The 5,525-nt window shown below is 49.7% G+C and overlaps 1 non-coding gene across 1 annotated transcript; it reads left to right on the top strand.

The window, feature by feature from the left end:
- The first annotated feature begins 2,618 nt into the window (after positions 1 to 2,618).
- TRNAR-UCG (transfer RNA arginine (anticodon UCG)) lies at positions 2,619 to 2,691 on the top strand. The gene has a single exon. It is a non-coding gene; the product is annotated as a tRNA-Arg (tRNA).
- The last annotated feature ends 2,834 nt before the right edge of the window (positions 2,692 to 5,525 follow it).

Below are 5,525 nucleotides of genomic sequence, written 5' to 3'. Positions count from 1 at the left end.
TTCCTCAGGGACTCTCCTCTCACAGACACCGTCTGCTCCTCTTCCTCAGGGTCACTCCTCTCACAGACGCCACCTGCACCTCTCCCTCAGGGACTCTCCTCTCACAGACACCGTCTGCACCTCTTCCTCAGGGACACTCCTCTCACAGACACCGTCTGCTTCTCTCCCTCAGGGACTCTCCTCTCACATACACCGTCTGCTCCTCTCCCTCAGGGACTCTCCTCTCACAGACACCGTCTGCACCTCTTCCTCAGGGACTCTCCTCTCACAGACACCATCTGCACCTCTCCCTCAGGGACTCTCCTCTCACAGACACCGTCTGCACCTCTTCCTCAGGGACACTCCTCTCACAGACACCGTCTGCACCTCTCCCTCAGGCACTCTCCTCTCACAGACACCGTCTGCTCCTCTTCCTCAGGGACTCTCCTCTCACAGACACCGTCTGCTCCTCTTCCTCAGGATCACTCCTCTCACAGACGCCACCTGCACCTCTCCCTCAGGCACTCTCCTCTCACAGACACCGTCTGCACCTCTCCCTCAGGGACTCTCCTCTCACAGACGCCGTCTGCTCCTCTCCCTCAGGGACTCTCCTCTCACAGACACCGTCTGCTCCTCTTCCTCAGGGACTCTCCTCTCACAGACACCGTCTACTCCTCTTCCTCAGGGACATTACTCTCACAGACACCGTCTGCACCTCTCCCTCAGAGACTCTCCTCTCACAGACACCGTCTGCACCTCTTCCTCAGGGACTCTCCTCTCACAGACACCGTCTGCTCCTCTCCCTCAGGGACACTCCTCTCACAGACACCGTCTGCTCCTCTCCCTCAGGGACTCTCCTCTCACAGACGCCACCTGCTCCTCTTCCTCAGGGACACTCCTCTCACAGATGCCACCTGCACCTCTTCCTCAGGGACTCTCCTCTCACAGACACCGTCTGCTCCTCTTCCTCAGGGACACTCCTCTCACAGACGCCACCTGCACCTCTTCCTCAGGGACTCTCCTCTCACAGACACCGTCTGCTCCTCTTCCTCAGGGTCACTCCTCTCACAGACGCCACCTGCACCTCTCCCTCAGGGACTCTCCTCTCACAGACACCGTCTGCACCTCTTCCTCAGGGACACTCCTCTCACAGACACCGTCTGCTTCTCTCCCTCAGGGACTCTCCTCTCACATACACCGTCTGCTCCTCTCCCTCAGGGACTCTCCTCTCACAGACACCGTCTGCACCTCTTCCTCAGGGACTCTCCTCTCACAGACACCATCTGCACCTCTCCCTCAGGGACTCTCCTCTCACAGACACCGTCTGCACCTCTTCCTCAGGGACACTCCTCTCACAGACACCGTCTGCACCTCTTCCTCAGGGACACTCCTCTCACAGACGCCACCTGCACCTCTCCCTCAGGCACTCTCCTCTCACAGACACCGTCTGCTCCTCTTCCTCAGGGACTCTCCTCTCACAGACACCGTCTGCTCCTCTTCCTCAGGATCACTCCTCTCACAGACGCCACCTGCACCTCTCCCTCAGGCACTCTCCTCTCACAGACACCGTCTGCTCGTCTTCCTCAGGGACACTCCTCTCACGCAATATGACGTGGTTGGTTCTCTCGTGATGGTTCTCTCAATAACGCAAAAATAATTGACATGCTGCGTTTTTGTTGGCACCACAAAAACGCAGGTAAAAAAACGCTGTGTGCAGACAGCAAAAATGAAAACTCATACACTTTGCTGGGGAAGCAAAGTCATGCAGTTTTCTGAGCAAAAACGCACCTGAAAAAACGCCGCGAAAAACGCACTGTGTGAACTTACCCAATCCCAACTCTCAAGCCTGGATGTGATCGCTGCAATACATGGAGACATTATATAGTATGATGTCCCCCTCCTGTCAGCTCTGGAATGTGCTGAATAGTACAAGAGCGTACATACTGTCACTGATCTATTGCAAACCATGTGAACAAAGGAAGCCTGAACTCATATACATGAAGCTAGAAGCCACACTAGGATCGCTGGCAGTCTGGTGTCAATTACTCCTTCCCATACACTGAAACATGCAGGATAGGCCAGTGCAGCAGTGGGCAGGAGAAACAGGCAGGATAGGCCAGTGCAGCAGTGGGCAGGAGAAACAGGCAGGATAGGCCAGTGCAGCAGTGGGCAGGAGAAACAGGCAGGATAGACCAGTGCAGCAGTGGGCAGGAGAAACAGGCAGGATAGACCAGTGCAGCAGTGGGCAGGAGAAACAGGCAGGATAGGCCAGTGCAGCACTGGGCAGGAGAAACATGCAGGATAGGCCAGTGCAGCAGTGGGCAGGAGAAACAGGCAGGATAGGCCAGTGCAGCAGTGGGCAGGAGAAACAGGCAGGATAGGCCAGTGCAGCAGTGGGCAGGAGAAACAGGCAGGATAGACCAGTGCAGCAGTGGGCAGGAGAAACAGGCAGGATAGGCCAGTGCAGCAGTGGGCAGGAGAAACAGGCAGGATAGGCCAGTGCAGCAGTGGGCAGGAGAAACAGGCAGGATAGGCCAGTGCAGCAGTGGGCAGGAGAAACAGGCAGGATAGGCCAGTGCAGCAGTGGGCAGGAGAAACAGGCAGGATAGACCAGTGCAGCAGTGGGCAGGCAGTCAGCTGACCGTGTGGCCTAATGGATAAGGCGTCTGACTTCGGATCAGAAGATTGGGGGTTCGAGTCCCTTCATGGTCGATTTATTTTTTAAATAATGCACTCTGTTATCCATTCATATTTTATAGATCAACTGCATAAGCAATATACAAATTATGCTTCTATTGTTCTTATTCCATGGGGATGGCTATTAAAGTGGTGGTTCACCCATTTTTTTTATTTTCTGTCGAAGTTCTACTTACAATTCTAGGTATTTTCTCCATTGGCTTGTATTTCCATTTCTGGCACTGAGCGGCGCTATCCTGCACGCTCAGTGCCTGTCACATGACCCCCTGGAGCTGTGGCCGCCGGCATCCTCTGACGTCCCGGCATTTCCGGGCTCTCAAACAAGACGGGTACGTCACAGGATGCCGGCGCCACTCAGATTGAGTGACAGGGCTGTGGGCGGTGACTACCGCACGTCACAGCTCAGCATCGAGGGGAGGATCCGGAGGACGTCAGTGGAGCCGGAAGCGTCCTGCAGATGGTGAGGCACGGGGCGCCAGTGTGCAGTACAGGGGGGGGTTCTTCAGCTGAATCCCCCCCTGCACGTAAGTATGTGATCACACTGTCCACCCGCCCGCTCTGCTGCGATGTCAGGAGAGCGGCCGGTGTCGGGCAGTGTGATCGTGTGCTCCTCCCAGCAGCAAGACACTGACAGGCATGTCACCGCTGTGCTCTGCCATCTGTCCTGCTGCATGGGACCAACTGTCTGCACTCTGTCGCCTGCACCACAAGTCACAGAGTGGAGACAGTTGGTGACAGAGCACCTCTGCCCCCCCCTCTTCTTTCCCCACTCTCTTCTCCCCCTCTCTCTCTCTTCTCCCCCCCTCTCTCTCTTCCCCCCCCTCTCTCTCTTCTCCCCCCCCCTCTCTCTCCCCTCACCCCCCTCTCTCTCTTCTTCCCCTCTCTCTCTCTTCTCCCCCCCTCTCTCTCTCTTCTCCCCCCCTCGCTCTCTTCCCCCCCCCCTCTCTCTCTTCTCCCCCCCCCTCTCTCTTCTCCCCCCTCTCTCTCTTCTAACCCCCCTCTCTCTCTTCTCCCCCCCCTCTCTCTCTTCTCATCCCCCCCTCTCTCTTCTCCCCCCCCCTCTCTCTCTTCTCCCCCCCCTCTCTCTCTTCTCCCCCCCCCGCTCGCTCTCTTCTCCCCCCCCGCTTGCTCTCTTTTCCTCGCTCTCTCCTGGCATGGTCAGTACAGAAATCTCTCCATCGTGGAGGGGTGAGAGGGAGTAATAAACATGGAGTCCCTACTGTGTCTGTGTATTTATTTCTAATAAAGTATTTTTCTCTGTGTGATGTCTTTTTTTTTTTTTTCAAAGTGGAGAAGGAGAAGGGGTTAAACCCGCGCAATCCGCCAGATAAATTCAGAGGAGATGTTGATAATTCAGAACATTCTTTTATTCCATGGGTCTACGCGTTTCAAGGTCTGTGACCTCTTCTTCAGGACCAGTAGATCAACACTACATGTACATACAAATGAAGCTCTTTTATACCTGTGGTAACCACAAAGTACCGCCTCCCGGCACTTTGAAAAAAGTCAGAAGGGAAAGAAAAAAAAAAAAAAAAAAATCTGCATGCATGATACAGCGTTTTTCACAGATATCATATACTTTGTAGAATGCTATTATACTGGTCATAAAAACAATTTATATGAGAAATACACATTCATAAAATGGAAAATTATAAAATAAAAAGAAAAGGAAAGAAAAAAAAGTCACAAATCAGGACACGAACTCCAAGAACATTGCCCATAAGGTAACCTTCGATTTTTGTGGTGTACGCCACCAGTAGTTCTCAAAAAGCTGTGTATCCCTAAAGTTATGTTCACAAGGTTGTGATATATGCGTTCAATTAAATAAAACATATGTTTAATAAATATATTAAAAACATTTCAATATAGAAAAAATGATAAAGGAAAGAGATGAAATAAAATGATAATAAAAATGCATAATTTTCTGTGAACTTTTTATACAGAATAAAAATTCTTTCACCCAGGAGTACAAAGTGATGTGTATATAAATATATGTGAATAAAAATTTTAATAATATAATGTGTGCTATATTCTTTGTTTGTGTGTTAAAGAGGATGTGATATTTACTTTTTCTTTTTCAAAGAGGATCATAGTATCAACGAGCTTAAGGTTATTAGCGGGCATAAGCGTGGGAAAAAATATATATATGTGTGCGCATGCTCTTGACCCTACCATGAGGACACATAGTACAGCGGTACGGAGTAGATGCCAGAACTGGGACCGTGGGAATAAAATCTAAGGCGCCTGGGCCAGGGATATAGCTGGTTCAAGGTGGCTGTGTATGCAGGTATTTAAATTCAGAAGAGCAACATATAAATTAATAGATATAAAAATAAACTAAAAACAGTTATTTCTCTAAAAAATATATATGTATATACATAGAGCCTATAAAAAGGGGACAATAATAAAAGGAGACAGACTGAATAAAAACTCCCAAATGGCACAACAGGTCAGTTACTTCATTAAGTCCAGTTGGTTTCAATGTATCCAATCTATAAATCCAAAAAGTCTCTTTTTTATTTAAAACCTCTATTCTATTAGGAGTATCAATAGGGATTTGTTCAATTGGTGTTATAATGATGTCTGCCTTTTTTCCATGTACCAAAGTGCAATGTCGGGACAATCCATGTAAGAGGAACCCTTTCTTGATGTTATGTCTATGGGAATTTAATCTGTTATGTAGGGGCTGTCTAGTCCTTCCTACATATTTTTTTTTTTTTTTTACTAGTCCTTCCTGTAGGGGCTGTAGGTTTTAAATAAAAAAGAGACTTTTTGGATTTATAGATTGGATACATTGAAACCAACTGGACAGTTAATGAAGTAACTGACCAGTTGGTTTCAATGTATCC

The sequence above is a fragment of the Anomaloglossus baeobatrachus genome, chromosome 9 (assembly GCF_048569485.1).
Source record: "Anomaloglossus baeobatrachus isolate aAnoBae1 chromosome 9, aAnoBae1.hap1, whole genome shotgun sequence".
NCBI classification, from domain to species: Eukaryota; Metazoa; Chordata; class Amphibia; order Anura; family Aromobatidae; genus Anomaloglossus; species Anomaloglossus baeobatrachus.
The sequence above is the reverse complement of the archived record's forward strand: the minus strand, read 5'-3'. Positions and strand labels throughout refer to the sequence as shown.